General features: G+C 40.8%; 1 protein-coding gene across 1 annotated transcript in view; it reads left to right on the top strand.

The window, feature by feature from the left end:
* The window catches only part of RAB27A (RAB27A, member RAS oncogene family), a 79439-nt gene that overhangs the window by 17198 nt on the left and 44267 nt on the right, over positions 1-17974 (top strand). The gene's annotated exons all lie outside the window — the stretch shown is intronic.

The raw sequence follows: 17974 nt of genomic DNA, 5'->3' as shown, positions 1-17974 counted from the left end.
GCTGTAGTATTGTGATTATGTAAGGAAAGGTCCCTATATTTTATAGATGCTTAGTGATAGCACGCAGGAGTGGAAGATCTGGGGGTTGGGTCTCCTGGGGTCTGATGTTCTTTATACACTTCTCTCTCCGTCCGGATCTGTGCTGGTTTGCCAGGACTGCTGTGATAAAGCGTTACTAACTGGGTGAGCTCAACAGCCGACAGGTGTTGCAGGGTCTGTTCCTTCTGAAGACTGTGAGGAAGAATCGGTTCCAAGCCCCGATCCTTGGCTTGCAGACAGCCGAGTCTTCTGGTGTCTCATCTTCTAGTGTTCCCTCTATGCGTGTCCTTAGATGAAGAAGGAGTTTGGATGCAGACACGCAGGTCATGCAGCGGATTAGTGTCAGAGTCGAGGCAGTGTCCTGATTTCCACTCCGGGGTGCTGACCAATTCCTCGTTTTGTTTTCTTTGCTGCGAGTTCAGGTTTTTCTCCTAGGAGTGAATCCAGAGCCCTGATGATCAGAAATCACAATGGAAGAAAGCCTTAATTAAAAGTTGACTTTCTCTGTCTAGATTCTTGGATTATAAAAAAAAAAAGTTTTGAAAAAAAAAAAAGGTGTGGGGAGGAATGTTTATTCATGAGGGTATCGTATCCGTAGAATGTCCAGGTTGGATTTAATACATTCCAAGGGAGTTTATCCCCGTCTTGGTTGCCGTCTCTGTCTCTTACGACTGTCTCCTTGTCCTTTGCAGACAGTGTTCAGTGACCCAGCAGCCATTAGAATACAAAAACATGATTTTTTCTTTTTACTTGCCACTGCTGCCCACAAGACAGGAACTGTGGCAGCCAATGCTGAGGAAGCCTTGCGGCCAGCAGGATGGCACCATAGCAACCCAGACCTGCGCCTGTGAGCAGGTCCCGGAACCCAGGCTGCCTCCGCCCGCTCTTCCAGTTTCCGCCCTCCCGAGACCCTCAGCACCCAAGTGCTCAAAGAGGAAATGCTCACCACTTCCCTCTGCTTCTGTTATCTCCTTTTAGGATTAAAGCTTCCTGACATCCCTGTTCATCTTTTGCCATCCTTCCTTTCTTCTGCCCTCTGCACTTGGTCGATTTATAGCTAGAGCTCAAGGCAGAGCATACCTCATAGCGGATGAGTCACGTAAAGCCCATTAAAAACAAAAGCTGATTTTCGCAGAAGCCATAATTCATTTGTACCGTCTTTGCAAGAGGACGTCTTCCTGCTTGCTTCTGTGCTCCTGGTGTTGCTGCAGTATGGCTGGGCGCCTGCCCTCTGGGCAGTGGCGCGTTCTGTGGGGGTTGGAGGGTCGGGAGGTGAAGAGTGATATCAGAGTACTGCTCAAGAGAGAAGTTTGCATCACTGATGATTCTCTGGAGGCTGGAGCCACTCTGCTCAAACACAAATACAGATCATGCTTCCAAGAACTGAGAGCATCAGTTTGTTTTCTCCATTTCATACTCTGTTGGGTTTCTCTTCTGCTTGCTGTTGTCTGAGCAGGAAACCTTTAGCTAGGAATGCTAGATTCATCACTTGGCAAATATTGAATGGATCCCCTGTTTTCACAAGAAGGAGAAAGTCCAGATGGCTTTACCCTGGCACCTCTGTGCTTTGGTGACTGTGGATTATTGTTTAAAAAATCTCCTCCCAGTGTCCTTGGGTCTCTCTTCATTCTCAGTGGTCATCCTATCTCTCCCATGACCTCAGGAAATCAATTATGTTCATAATTCTAAAATCCATATTGTTAACACTGATTTTTCTTTTGAACCTTAGCTCTGTTTTCCAAGTGCCAGTTAAACATAACTCCCTGGATGTCCAACATGTCTAAGGGACATTTAATTGATCGTGTCTAGTACACTGTAACATTGTAGTAGTGTGGGTTCAAATGTTGGCTCTACAGTTGACTGGTTGAGTGACCTTGGAAAAGTTATTTAGCCTTTCTGTGTATCAATCTTCTCATCTGAAAATTAGAGCCCTTATAGGATTGTTATGAGGATTAAATGAGTTGTTACTTTATTTATTTTTGAAGATTTATTTATTTATTTTAGAGAGAGACACACACACATACATGCAGGAGGGAGGGAGAGGGAGAGAGAATCCCAGGCAGACTCCATTGCTGAGCATGTAGCCTGATGTGGGTCTCCATCTCACGACCCTGAGTTCATGACCTGAGTTGTTTAACCGGCTGTGCCACCCAGGTGCCTCTAAATGAGTTGGTATTTTAAAGGACTTAGAGAAGCACTCAGTAAGTGTTGGTTATAATAATCGTCATCTCAAGTCACCTTCTCCTGTCTTCATTAATGATAATAGCATTCATTCCTTTACCAAACCAAAGGTTTTGGTTATCTTCAACTTCTATACCAGTCAATTAAGTTAAACTGATTTTTCTACTTCCTAAATATAACTGGAATTATTTCTTTCCTCTTCTTTCCCACTGTCACTGACCCAAGTCAAATCACCACCTCTTCCATCCCCTTCTGACCCTCTGTTGTGTATTCCCAGTCTCCACGGACCTGCCAGAAAGATTTAAGGCACACACCTTGTGTTCCCCTCTTTCATAAAAGTCTGCAGTGGCTTTCCATTGCCCAGAGGATAACACGGACTATTTTTTTTTTTTTTTGAAGATTTTATTTATTTATTTGACAGAGAAAGACACAGCAAGAGAGAGACAGCGAGAGAGGGAACACAAGCAGGGGGAGTGGGAGAGGGAGAAGCAGGCTTCCCGCCGAGCAGGGAGCCCGATGTGGGGCTCGATCCCTGGACCCTGGGATCATGACCTGAGCCGAAGGCAGATGCTTAACAACTGAGCCACCCCGGCGCCCCCATGGACTTTTTATTTATGTTACAGAGGAGTCCTTTCAGGCCTCGGTTGCAGAGTCTCTCCCACCTTTATAGCCTCTGCCTGGACACATCCTCACCTATGCCCATGCACTGTTTTAGCCATCCATCTGCTAAGGCCCCCTAAGTTCACCATACCCTTCTCCCTCCTATACCTCTCCACTCCACTGCCACCCTCCCAGACTGTCACCCAACACGTGGTCCCTTCTCACGGCTGGAAGCTTTGTCTGGGTTTTGTACTTTGAATGCCAGGCAGCCTTTACCTAATTCCATCAACAGTTATTTATACCTTTCAGGTTAGCATCAAAGGTCATTTTGTTGATAGTTTGTTATCTTTAAAGGATGATGCTCGTTTGACCTGTGAAACCATTTGTCACATCACTTTGTGAGCTGGGTGATTTTTTTTTTTTTTGAAGATTTTATTTATTTGAGAGAGAGAGAATGAGAGAGAGAGCACACGATAGGGGGGAGGGTCAGAGGGAGAAGCAGACTCCACGCCGAGCAGGGAGCCCGATGCGGGACTTGATCTAGGGACTCCAGGATCATGACCTGAGCCGAAGGCAGTCGCTTAACCAACTGAGCCACCCAGGCGCCCTAGCCTGGTGATTTTAGTCCATTCCCATGTATCACTTGTCCCTTGATATGCCAGTTTTAGTCCTTGACTCAGATGCTCTTCTGTGAAGTTTTCCTGATTCCCCCGCCAGGCATATTGGGTGCCGCCTCTTCCTTCTAACCCTCTCTGCCCCAGCCGTCCCACCTGCCCAGCATTGTGTGCATATTTGTTGCAGCTCTTGTTTTACTGTTAATTTCCACAGAGAGTGCTTCTATTAGACTGTTGCTCTTCCAGGGCTATGTTCTCAGTGTTTCACATAGTAATGAGTGCAAGGCATGTTCTCGATGCTGCTTTGTTAAATGCATGATGTTTTAACTGATGTGCTTCTAGGCTGGTGCCTGAATTTGATCATCAGAACCACGCTGTCCCTCCTCAGTGACTTCGAGCTTTGCTGGTGTGTCTTTTGATTGTTGGCATAGGCCAGTCTACTTATCAAACTTTATTTGAGATTATTAACACCTTTGGGGTTGGTATTTGTATGTCATTTTGCATTTAATTTCCGTTAGGGACATTTGGTGTAGGTTTCTTGAGAAGTACTTCCACATCCCTCCCAGGTGATACTACCCTTCCCGACATCCCCCTAGGCTGTAGAATTTTTGTCACTTCGCATTTGTCAGTCAATCCAAGTTTATTTTCCTCTAAAACAACTTAAATGCTCTGTTTAGACTAGCTCAAAAATCTATTTTTTAAGTCTTCAATAGTTATTAAGCGTTTAAAAACTAAAAGTGATTAAAGGTTTTTAGAAATCACAAAATGTGCTTTTTTTTTTTTTTTTAAGCTGTTATAAAACTTACAGCCACTGCTTGATGGAGGTGTGAAAGCAATATGCATCCAGTTGAAACTGCACTTTGAAAATTGAATTTTGATCTTTTTCCATTCTAGCAATATGGTAGGATACTCTCTTGTGATGCTGGGTAGCCAGAGTGAGCCTCAGCTCCCTGTCGGCCCCATGATCACGAGGGTAAACAACCCGTAAACTTAAAACCCTTCTGTTACCCAGACAATCACTCTTTTTCACTTTCAGAACAGTATTCAATCAATTACCTGAGAAAGTCAATACTTTATTATAAAATAGGCTTTGTGTTAGATGATTTTGTCCAACTCTAGGTTAATGTAAGTATCCTGAACACTTTTAAGATGACCTAGGCTAAGCTTTGAGGTTCAGTAGATTAGGTGTTTCAAGTGCATTTTTGACCTAAGATATTTTAATTTATGATGCGTTTATCAGGATATAACCCCATTGTAAGTTGAGCAAGACCTGTAGAGTGAAGTCATAGTAATTAAAGCCTTGTGACATTGGCCCAGGGATAGTAAAAATGACCAGGAACAAAAGAGAAAGCCCTGAAACAGATTTGCCCGTATGTAGTGAATCACTAGGGGAAAGGATAATTTTTTTCAATGAATGGTACTAGGACAGTTAGATATCCTTCAGGGAAAACTAATGAAATTGGATCCTTACATACACCTTAAAAAATTTCCAATGGATTAAAGACTTAAATGTGAAAGGCAACACGTTTAGGAAAATAATATAGAAGAGTATCTTTATTGCTTTAGGTAAAGAAGGATTTCTTTTGCTACTTGAAGATTAAGAGCCATTAAAAAAGTGAAAAGATGCAAATACCTGCTTCCTGTTTGTAGTTCAACATCTGTAACTGACAAAGGCCTACTATCTGGAATTTATGAAGAACTGCTCCATGTCCATAAGGAAAAGATAACACAATAGAAAAATAGGGAAAGGGCATGAATGTGTTTCCATAAGAAGAAATTGAATGGCCAACGAATTAAATATGCTCAACTACATTAGCAATCAGAGAAATGCTAATTTAGATCACAGTGTGTTACCATTTTGAGAAGTCTGACAACAAACACCAGATCTTGGTAAAAGTGTGAAGCTGGGGGTGTAAAACAACTATATTGGTCAACTATTTGGTATTATCTTGTATTATTGAGCAGGTACATACATACCTATGCTCCAGGAATTTCACTCTTTGTTACTTATCCTAGCGCAGAGCTTCCTCTTTCGTATGCCCTGAATTGGTTTAGATGGGCTGAGATACTGAACCCCTCTTCCCCCAGGGTGGGTGGGTAGGGTCCGGCATTGTGGGAGCCTCCAAATCTGTTGCCTTTGATTGTGAGCATTTGCTCCAGCTTGTCATACAAATAGCAGGAAAAAGGTTAGGAAGCAATTTTCTAGAGAAACTCTTGCTAGCATACATCAGGAGACATGCACATGCATATTTATAGCAGTTTTGTTTTAAATGAGAATAAAAACATGGGGGCACCTGCTTTAGTTCTGCTAATTCTCCTCTGAAAACCCACAGGCATTAAGTAATTAGAGAAGGGTTTTGGCAAGTCATTCCTTATTGTCAGTGCTAAAAGTGGTAATTCTTTCAAGCCATGAAAGAGACGCAGAGAAAGAGGCTGAATGAAAATGATATTTCTCCTGGTCATTATGTGTTTCCATCAACAACCCGCTTAGATGCGCGGCGTATGATGGTGGGCAAGGGTCTGAGTTTTGAAGCTGAGTGGATGCCTTAATGTCAGCTCCCCAAAGGAGAGAATGCTGTGGAGGCAAAGTGACATCCAGCTGTCTTCCTGACATTTCCCTTTTACTCATTGCCAGATAAAGTACCTTACAAAAGGGGAATGCCAACAAAATTTTGTCAGAACAGCCGGGACTGCCCACTATGTCCCACGTAATTTAGAGTTTGGCTGAGAATCCCTGCTGTGGTCCTCAGCCTTGTGTCTTTCCTCTTCTGTGGTGGATACAGTCATGGCCTTCTTTTTTGACATTTCACCATTGGCCCCTCTGCCTCTCTCCCAAGGACAGAGATAAATATGAGGCCATAGGGAATGGAGGCGGTTTTCAGGCATTTCTCTGTGTTGTGTCTTTGCTGACTCCTTAACTCTCCACCTGTTCTAATCCAATCTCATCATCTTTCCCCTCCAAAACCCTGATACCCACCATGAAAACCTTATGTCCACTCCGACTTTTTCCCTTCCCCCACTTCAATGGCCTGTTTCTGTCTGCAACACCACTTTGCTGTCTGGTCACTCAGTTTCATTTTTTTAGATTTTATTTATTTATGAGAGAGTGAGTGAGTGAATGAGCGAGCGTGGGGAGAAGCAGAAGGAAAGGGAAAGCAGACTCTGAGCTGATGCAGAGCCCAATGTGGGGCCGGATCTCAGAACCCTGAGATCATGACCTGAGCTGAAACCAAAAGTTCGATGCTTAACCAACTGAGCCACCCAGGTGCCCCACCCAGTTCCATTTTTTTTTGGAGTTCTTTGTCTTTGCTGCTTTCTCTTCCACCCACTGTGGCACTGTATTCTGTTATTTTTAAAATTAACATCTATTGGATTCCTTTCACATCGTTCCCACTGCTGGTGCCCTTGTCTAGGCTCTCATCTTTAAGATGTGAGAGGTGATACAAGAGATAACTGCCCCCATGACCCCATTTAATTTCTCATGATTAAACCCTGGACTCTGAACCTAGAATCAGAAAATAGAATGTTTTCTAGGAAAGAGACAGTGGAGTTGAAACCCCCTATTTCATATTTGAGGAAACAAGGCCTGGAGAGGGATAGTGACCCATGGAGGGTTGCACACAGATAGTAGAGCTGGAACTAGAAACCCACACAACTGATGGCTTAGTCATCCAGCTTTCTTCAGCTTGCCATGTTACCTTATGAGCATTCCTTTGAATTTATAGTTACTTGTCTTATGTCTCTCTGACTAAATTTTTAGGCGAAGAATTATTTCTTAGTCATATTTGTAGCCTTTGAAGTAGTTGACAGGTCTTCTCAATATTTGTTAAATTGATGTCAAAACATGCCCATGCACCAAACGTGCTTTTTTTCTTTCTTTCTTTCCAATTCCTGACCACCTTGCTAAATCCTTCTTGGGTTGGAAGGTATTCAGCTCAGGCTCTGGCTCCTTCTTGAAGGCTTGGTCAGATAGTTCCTTCTTTCTGACCTCCCAGAGTCTATTTGTCTTATAAAACCACCATCTTACAGGTACCCGGCAGATTATAGTTTATAAAATGCATTCACATAATGTATTCCTTAGTCCCTCCGATAGCCTTGCTAGATAAATACTCCCCCATTGAGGAGACAGACTGGGAGAGGTTATGTGACTTGCCATAGGCCACACAGCTAGGAAGTAAGTAACAGAGTGCAGGTCTTCTGCCTTCAAGCCCTTGCACTTTTGATGTCCTATGCTGGGTGGTCTATATGGCATACTAGGCATTTTTGTTTCCTGATTATCTTATTTGTCCTTTTTGAAAATTAGTTCATTTTGTTTTATCATCCCAGTTACCAGGTTATCAAGGGGAGCAGCTGGGTCACATATTTCTTTCATGCCATTCATAGTTGCTAGCACAGCACTGGGCAACTTATAAATTGCTTATCAAATACTGTCGAGTTGAACACAAATTTAATTTACCAAAAAAGAGCAGCTATCAGTGGAGCCCCAAGAGACTTTTTTTGGGTCACTCCTCAATGAAATCAGCAATGAACAGAGGGAACCAGAGGAAGGAAGAGGCTGTTAGAGAAAGCCAGATGGTAAACACAACTGGCAGTTGAGTGACAGTCTGGTGATGAGGGGTGGTGGACAAGCAATGCACAAGAAGACAGTCTTCAGGAAATGTGCAAGTTTACTGGAGAGTTGAGACACGATCGTGGGAACAGAGAGGAGTACTTAGAAGCAGCATAATACTCCTACAAGTTAAGCAAGATAAAGCACTCATACCTAGTGAGAAAAGGCTGGTTAAAGGAATATCCAGCGGAGGATATGGCTTATGAAGACAGGTTTCCAGGGTGGGAGTGGAGTAGGTAGAGGGTCATTTGGCTTAGTTTGTGGTTATTCTATTAATTAGGCTGTGAGAAAAGGAACATAAATAGGTAAGGATGTTTCCTTTGAAACAACTTCCCTTCCTTTTTCCCTACTGTGGCAATCAATAGGGCCTCACCCCTGAGTCCTGGTGTCAGAAGTGCAGGGAACCCAAATAATTACGCATGTTATCTGTGCATGGAGATGTGTTGTGGTGATCAAATCCGTGGATGTTTCTGGGACTGCCTCATTACACGTATTCTTATGGATTTACCCCATAAATTAGTGAGATGCTTTAGAAATTTCAGTACTCTGACAACTAAACTATATTTCCGAACTATATTTCCTTTTCCTGAAAGGATCACAAAAATCCCCTGACCACGTGCCCCAGATTTTGGTCAGAAAATCACACTGCATCTCCTGAGTTCTTAAACCTTTTGTATCCGGACAAAATGAAAAACTCTTCTGCTAGAATGGATATGAAAAATGTCCAGTTTTCTAATAGTAGAAGCCTACACATGTTATTTTATGAGCTTCTGTCTCCTGCAGAGAACATAAGATTAAGTTCTTTTAGATTAGTAGTAATAGAACTTTAATATCTGTTCCTTCCTGTGTCAAATGTTCACCATTTAGAATTATTTTGCAGGAGCTGAAGGAATGTGTATCTCCACTACTTAGAAGCACCAGCAATTAAGGGAAATTATTTCAAATTAAAAATTGTAATTTCTATGCAGTGGAATCTGAAGTGTGAATATGTAAAACCTTTTCTGGGACATTCATATATGAATTTTTAAGGTGATTTCTCCTTAAAAATTAATATCATTGGGGTCTCTTGTTAGAAGATTTAATTTATTTTTAATGCTTGATAGCTATATGGCAATTGTATTTTTATGTGATATGCAAATATATGGGAAAGTTCTAATTTAAAAAGGATACCGTTGACAACATTGTTTTTTGTCCATTTTGTTTTGTTTTATGGAAAAACAATTCCCAAGGTCAAAACACTCAACTTACAAACTCCTACAGTCAGACTTGTTGGTATGTGGAAGTTAACTTTATATTTTATTTATTTTTTTAAAACGATTTTTATTTGTTTATTTGAGAGAGAGAATTAGCACAAGACGGGGGAGGATCAGAGGGAGAAGCAGACTCCCCGAGGAGCAGGGAGCCCCATGTGGAACTCGATCCCGGGGCTCCAGGATCATGACCTGAGCTGAAGGTAGTCGCTTAACCAACTGAGCCACCCAGGCGCCCCAGTTAACTTTATACTTTAAAAAGTGGACTTATTAAAACATGTTTATAGAATTGTGAGATTGATTTTTCATGTGTGATTTATAAAACCTTTTCTGACTACTTTACAGTCACCTCTCATATATAGAGTCTCATCCTCAACAAAAAATTTAATATCACTTGTTTCTTTAATGTCCTCCAACCACTCAAACAAAATGTCTGAAGTCATTGCTTATTAATTTCTTATAAATTCATGGATTCTTACATCCTCACAGTGTTCTGTCATGTGCTTCATGCTCCTCTTGTCTATAATTTTCTTTACCCTTTTAGCTTGTTCTCTTGCTGTCAAAATTTTTATTTTGTGTTAGTAAATCTATATTGAGGTTTCTTTATCCACTTCTTTTAAAACAAGGCTTTCTTGATTCTTTCTGAGTGACTGTTGTGCCCACTCACTATAGACCCTAGATACTTAGACTCTTGCTTTTAAATATCATTCAGGTAACAGGAGCTTGGTTCTCATAGGTGCCCTCCTCTCAGGCTTGGCTAATGACAAAGATAGGTATGGCTTTGGGGAATCAAATGCTAATCTGAACGCTTGGCTTTCCATCTGCCCAGGGTAGGAGGAGGAAACTTAGTGAAGGAACCTGGCTGGAACAATTAGGGAGCTTCTGAATTTCAGGGGAGAGCAAGTGGATGAAAAAAGTTACCCTGACTTAGAAGGTAAGAGAATCTCTTCAGATTCTTCAGAGAGATTCTCTTCTCTGGTTTTTGATAAAGCAACAACTACTACGGGCCTTTTCTAGGTATTGTTGCTCCATGCTGGCTGTAGCGAGCTAAAAGGTTTCTCCAGTCTTTATGACTAGGTGTTCTCCTGAGTTTCTGGAACACTCTCCCATAACCCATAAGCCACTTCTCCCCTTTTTTTATCTATTCCTTAACTTGTTGGTGTTTGACTTTGATGTGACTTTGACCAACTGTCTGGGAACCTCCATTTGTTTTTAACCCCCTGTGTCTGGAATCGGTTCTGTGTCACCGTCACACAAGGCTGCCTGCTCTGGTAGGGAACACCGGAGGCTGCTCTTTTCCTATTTTCTCCATGCCCCTTCCTGCTTTCTTGGAACTCCCTAATAGTTTTAAGTAGCAGTGATTTGGTATAAAAGCATTCCTCATGACATAGCCATTAGCTGGAACAAGGGGTCGTGTGGATAAAACATAATACTAGCAATTTCTCCTGAATTCATAGGGAAAAAAAAATCAGGTTAGTGGAGAGAATTTTCAGTTTTTCTCCTGTCAGTATTAAAAAAAAAATCTTTGTACCTCTTTATGCTATTCTGGTTATAATTTAGTATAAAGTGGCTTTGGACATAGTACGAAATAATATATCCTCAGTTATTTTAAGTTTGCTATATCAGTTCATTCTGTTCTTCAAAACATATCTTGACTTTTGAGGGTTCCACCCCGAGCATAGCTTCTTGAGTCTATTGAGACTAATCTGGATATGTTTTCTGATGGCCTCAATGTGTCTGTTTAGACCCTTTAGGGTAGGATCACCAATGTAGCTGGTTATAAACATCCTTCCGCCAGTTTCCATTTTCAAGGACACTGGTTCCTGTCCCAAGGGTGTATGTGTGTTTTTTGGGGTGGGGGGCGGGTGCTGCCTCTTGATTCACTTCTGGCCAGTTTGGTCTGGATTTTCCCAGGACTATTGAGACTTAGGCCCAGAGCTCTTCCTTTACTGTGAGTGACCCAATGAGCATTGTCTCCAAGACTCTTTCCTATAGGCTTATCTTACTCTCTCAAGCTTTAAGTAGTGCTTCTTGGAGTCCTCACAAGGGATATCCAATACATTTTAGGTTTTCCATCCCAGGTGAAGAGGACTCCTGAGATTGTGGTAAGTGGGGGAGATCTGAGAGATGGCATCTTTAGGAGATGTTCAATAGAAAAGTGTGGCAGGCCTTCCAAATGAGTTGTCAGTCTAAGGTGTTTAGGCAGACAGGAAGTGTTTGGGTACAAAGGCAAATGAGATGATTCAGAGTTGGGCTGAAGGTAAACTTTCCTCATTGGTTTCCAGATGTGTACAAAGGAGCTCCTGTCAGTCCTTACTGGGCCACAGGCTTTGGAGGTCAGGTCTCATCTTCATCTTTTCATCAGAATGATTCCACTCTCATTGCTTTTAATTGTTGGAGTGCCATGTAAGAGATCATTTGAAGAAACATGCTAAAGAGAGTTTGTTATTAGCTGGACCAAAGCAGTTTTATGATGCAGTGAAAGGTTTGCTATAATGACATTATGTAGGTTTTCTGAGACCCTGTGCAGGAATATCCAGCTGGCTGTGAAGATACTGATTTGCTATAGACAAGAAGTAATCCAAACTTAGAATAGCTCTATCGTATTTATAGAAGTCAAACAAGAAGCTCCCAAACATAAAATCATCTCTACAGTGGTCTATAATCGAATGTTTATGTAATTATATAGAACTGAATCTTATTGCACTTACATTCTGCTTTTTATTTTTATATTTGAATATTTTGATGCAACATATTGTGTTCATTTCTTATTGCTCAACTGGTTGTCCTAACAGAATGAAAGCAAACTTGCTGAACAGATGTGCCTGAGCCTTGGTGCCATGTTTTGAGTGTGGCTTGCATATGCTTCTTTAAATAATTTCACAAGAATGGACACATGAATCCACTCTGAATTTAAAAAAAAAGAAGGAAAAAGTAAAAAGCCTAGTGCAAAGTAATGCCTTCTAAATTAATGACACATTTATAGAAATTTCAAATCACATATATGCTATAAAGGCAGAAGCAAATAATAGCCAAGCAGCATAAGTGAACAATTTGGAGGTCTCTAAATCTGGTATATAAATCATTTGACTGTAAGAGTTTTTATTCCATTAAAAAAAATAACAAAGGGAAAACGGACATTTGATTAAAAGTTTACAGAACTCTTAAACTGCCTCCATGGATCTCAGAGTTCTACAGAACACAAATTGAAGACAACAGATTTAATACCTCTCTGAATAGGGACTGCAATGCCTTGTTCTTTTATGATGCTTTACATTCCTCTCCTTTAGGACATTACCTTGTACTTATTTTATAAAAGTAAATATGATCCAGTTTCTTAACATACCTTTCTCAGAAACAAACAGATAAAAGAGCAAAACAGCTCTATAAAAACAAAAACAAAAACAAAAACATAAAGCTCTATCAGATTGGAAACACAATTAGCTAGAACTAGTATGTATAAAATTCTGCATATAACAGGGTATACAAATCTTTTTAAAACATCATGGATCATTCATAAAACTTAACAAATCTGATATTTGTTATTATGCAGATCACATTTCCTGACCAAAATGCAATAAAATTAGAAATCAACAGCAATAGCTAAACAGCCAACTGTGATCAGACAGGTTGATTTAAGAAATTGACTGGATGGTTGCAAGTATGTTGTAGTTCCTCAGTCCTTTTGCATAAGTAAATCCGAGGCACACCCCATTCTATAAACAGCTGCTGACAGAAATGCAAACAGTCCATTTCAAGTTGCATACTGAATAAGTGAAACAAGGAAAGACTTCCTGAGAATCAATAAGAAGTACATCTGATTAGACCTTGTCCATTAGGTGAGTTTCTTTTCTTTCCTTTTGATTCAGCTAGTAAAGAACACGATACTATTTAGGGAGCAGTTCAACGCCTGTTATAAATACATTGCTGAGAGAGTAGACCCAAGGGGGACCAAAAAGACCTATACCAGCTGTTTGTACCTTATTGACACCTAATGGGCAGGGCTAAGATTCCTAGTGTCATTGTTTTAGTGGTGCTAAAGCAATCAGGAAATAGTTTGCTATTCTGAGCCTATTTCAACGTGGTTTTTTTGTTTTGTTTTGTTTTTAGTTCTTCTATTTCTGGGATGCCAGGGTGGCTCAGTCAGTTAAGTATCTGCTGTAGGCTCGGGTCATGATCCCAGGGTCCTGGGTTCGAGTCCTGCATCGGGCTCCCTGCTCAGCGGGAGCCTGCTTCTCTGCCTGCTGCTTCCCCTGCTTGTGTGTGTGCTCTCTGACAAATAAATAAAATCTCTTTAAAATTCTTATATTTTAAAAGTTTCTTTAAAAATTGCGGCATAATACAATGTAATACTAATACAGTATATCAGTTTCAGGTATACAACATGGATTCAGTATTTGCATATATTGCAAAACGATCACCACAATAAGTCATGTTAACGTCTATCACCATACATACAGAATTTTTTGTGTGATGAGGACTTTTAAGACTTACTCTCTTAGCAAGTTTGAAATATGTGGTACAGTGTTATAAGCTGTAGTCATCATGCTGTATATTACATTCCTGTAATTATTTATTTTGTAACTAGAAGTTTATACCTTTTGACTCCTTTCACCCATTTTGGCCACCCCCATCCCCTGCCTCTGGCAATCACCAATCTGTATCCATGAGCTTTTTTTTTTTATTCCACATATAAGTGAGATCATACAGTATTTGTTTTTCCCTGTCTTATTTCACTTAGCATAATATCCTGAAGGTCCATTCATGCTGTCACAAATGGCAAGATTTCCTTTTTTATGGCTGAGTAGTATTCCTGTGTGTGTGTGTGTGTGTGTGTGTGTGTGTGTGTGTGTGTGTGTGTGTGTGTCCATCCCATTTTCTTTATCATTCATCTGTTGGTGGATATTTAGGTTGTTTTCTTAACTGCTGTAAATAATGCTGCAATGCATATGGGGTACATATAGTTTTTTGAGTTTTTTTCATTTTCTTTTGACAAATAACAAGTGGAATTACTGGATTATATGGTTGTTCTATTTTTAATTTTTTGAGGAAACTGCATCCTGTTTTACACAGTGGTTGTATGAATTTACATTCCTACCACTAGTGTAGGAAGGCTTCCTTTTCTCCACATCTTCATCAGGTTATCTCTTTTCTTTTTGATAATAGCCATTCTAGAAGGTATGAGGTGATATCTCATTGTGGTTTTGATTAGCATTTCCTTGATGATAAGTGATGTTTGGCATCTTTTCATGTGTCTGTTGGTCCTCTGTAAGTCTTCTTTGGAAAAATGTCTATTCAGGTCCCCTCCCCATTTGTAAATCAGATTATTTGTTTTTTTGTTTGTTTGTTTGTTTTTTGGTGTTGAGTTGTATGACTTCTTTATATATTTTGGATGTTAACCTCTTATCAGGTATATGATTTGCAAATATTTTCTCCCATTTGGTAGGTTGCCTTTTCATTTTGTTGATGGTCTCCTTCACTGAGCAGAAGTATTTCAGTGTTTTTAAAAGAACCAAGCATCCCACTCTTGATTTTGCTTCAGATCATGATCTCAGGGTCCTAGGACTGAGCTCAGCAGGGAACCTGCTTGTCCCTCTCCCTCTGCGCCTCACTCTGCTCCTGCATTCTCTCTGTCTCTCAAAGGTTGTTATGTGGTAGAAATATTTACAGATGTTTTTCTTCTTCTTCTTCTTTTTTTTTTTTTTTTTTTGCTTGAACTCACGAGCTTGAGATCAAGACCTGAGCTGAGATCGAGTCAGAAATTTAACTCACTGTGGGCGCCTGGGTGGCTCAGTTGGTTAAGCGACTGCCTTCGGCTCAGGTCATGATCCTGGAGTCCCGGGATTGAGTCCCACATCGGGCTCCCTGCTCAGCAGGGAGTCTGCCTCTCCCTCTGACCCTCTTCCCTCTCATGCTCTCTATCTCTCATTCTCTCTCTCAAATAAATAAATAAAATCTTTAAAAAAAAATTTAACTGACTGAGCCACCCAGGCGCCCCTACAGATGTTTTAAAGTCAGGACCAACTTGTACCAGTATGCTGCCTGTTCATTAACATTATGGGAAAACCAAAACTAGCACAGTATTGAGAAGCATTTGTGTTCCTGAAATGACTCTATTCCCAGGAATAGATGGGAGACAGCTCTTGAGCTTATTGGAAAAGTAGAAGTCCTTGAAGACACAGGAGCTCTTGAGCTTATTGAGGAGGGTCCAATACCTTGAAGTTAACATGGCAGTGCACTGTGTTACCAAAACTTGCGTTCATTGACCGGCATTGCTAGTGTAAGGTCAGTTGCTGCACACACAAACTGGAGTTTGGGAAAAGTACCTGGAAATAAGAGACAAGAAAGCCAGAAAGGGGAAAAGGAGAGTAGAGGGGTCATGGCACAAGGGTAATTATTGGAAACAAGGCTGTTACCCAACCTGGGGAGATTGTAGGGAGGACAATCTGTGGAAAAGAGAGCCCGCTGTGAGGTGATGGAATCCTGTGTGCATTAGTAAAGCCACCATGTGCCTTGGGAGCTTATTTCTGGGAGCTGAGAACAGCTGTACTGTGATGTGGCCAACGAGGGTGAGGGTGTGGGGCAGGCAGGACAAGGGGGAAGTGGAACCGTATCTGGCACATCTTAGTAGCCATTGTAAGCATCTGCATACCAAACCAGTGGTTCAGTTTAGCCTTTGGAGTAGGGCATGTGGGATAGGAGCTCTCAACATCCACAGGTCCTGCAGGGGTGCAGGTATAGCATCTCTCATCACAGAAAAGTTAAAGTGTGGATTCTGTCCTTTGTTGAAGAAATAAGTGAACTGATTTCAGGATACTGTAAAAAAAATACTTATAAAGCACAGTGAAAATAATATCCTAGTGTGCAAATCGTTGGGTCTGGAAAGGCAGGGTGGTGTTTATATTCTGGACACACTTTTTCTATAGGGTGAATAAATACAGAGTGCTCACATTCTCACTTTTTAAAAAAAGGCTGTGATAAAGGAGCTCCTCTGTTCCCTAGCTATTTTCAACTCAGGGATATTTATCTAATTGTTTTTATAATTTGGACAGTGATACTCAATAGATCTTGCTTATAATTCCTAAGTTTTTTTTTCTATCCTAAAATTTTTCTTGGAATAAAAGAAGCATCATCGCCACTTCACCAAGTGAAATGGTTTGCTTCTTGATTTGGTGTGTTTCTCCTGACAGATTAACACCTTTCCTGTGTGGCAGCACACACAACAAAAAAACTTGAAGCCGGTGAGATGCAAGAGAGAGCCAGGCTGTGCGGGCCAAAGGTCTTACCACACATGTGCCATGCTGTGGGAGGTTAAGGCTTGGCAGAATTCCGACTCCATTTCTAAGTGAAAAAATGGAAAAGGGGTATATGTTTTGCAACCTTGGAAATGAACATTCCTTTTTTTTAATTTTTAATTTTTTATTATGTTAGTCACCATACAATACATCATTAGTTTTTCATGTAGTGATCCACGATCCATTGTTTTTGTATAACACCCAGTGCTCCATGCAATACGTGCCCTCCTTAATAGCCCGGTGATGGGTATTAAGGAAATGCACATTCCAATATCAAGTCCTTCGAGTGCTACTCAATTTGTCATCCTTACAGTCCTGGCTGGGGTAGCAGCCCTGTCACTTCGAGTATTTCTGCCTTTGAGTCCCAGGCCCCAGACTTCGGTGGCACTCTGACGTAGCCGAATGCTACCCTTTGGCTTGTTAAGAGCAGAATTCCCTCTGTCAACCAGTTGGACTCGCAGCTGTCCCACCTTTCATGTAGCTTAGGTCACTCCTCTGTTTCCATTTTCGGAAAGTATTTTCACTACATTCTTTGAGAGTTTTATGAAGTGTCAGTGTCATTCCTAAGGTATTGTGGAAAAGCACCAGGCTTAAAGCCATAAGATCAGTGTTCAAGCTTTAATCTGTTGTAGTCGTAAGGAGAGCTGTGACATATTGATATCCGTTAGGCATTTTGCTCCTCACTCCTCACAGGTAAGTAATGGTGTCCTGTTGTTTGAACAAAGGAGACCCTGACTCCAAGGTCTGTTAAAATCGTCTTCTATTTGCTTATAAAAGGCAACCACTGTGTGGGAGTAGACTTTACAGATTTTGCACTTGTATCAAATTCTTGGAGACTTTACAGCTTCGTGATGTCATTAAGCACATTTAGCCATGGCTTGGACATTGCAGTCACATATGGTTGTGTCCATTATGGAACTGCTTTCACGTTGTTTGAGATATTACTCAGCAAAACAAACAGCCACTCCTATTGTCACAGTATGGCCTATATTTTATAAATGACATGTTCTATAGTGTGCCCTTTCCCTGTTACCGTCTATCTATAAAACAAGAGGTACTTATCACAAACTTTAAGTAATTTAACAACCAGTGTTTACTTTCCATAATTTCCTATAAACACTCACATTCTGATCCTAAAAGAGGCTTGGGCAACAAATAACATCTTTTAAGTAAATCAATCAATTGGTGGTCTCCATAAATTAAACAACAACAACAGAACAACTAGTATATCATTTGAGTCATTCCACAATGGTCCTCGAGAAGAACGCTTTCTATTTTCAAGAATAATTCCAGTGTCCCCTTCTTCACTAGTGTGTAGTTGCTTATATTATTTGTTTACTGGGTTATGTTGCTCACCTACTGAGGTGATGGTAACATTGCAGAAAC

The sequence above is a fragment of the Zalophus californianus genome, chromosome 6, assembly GCF_009762305.2.
Source record: "Zalophus californianus isolate mZalCal1 chromosome 6, mZalCal1.pri.v2, whole genome shotgun sequence".
In the NCBI taxonomy this organism is placed as follows: domain Eukaryota; kingdom Metazoa; phylum Chordata; class Mammalia; order Carnivora; family Otariidae; genus Zalophus; species Zalophus californianus.
The sequence above is the reverse complement of the archived record's forward strand: the minus strand, read 5'-3'. Positions and strand labels throughout refer to the sequence as shown.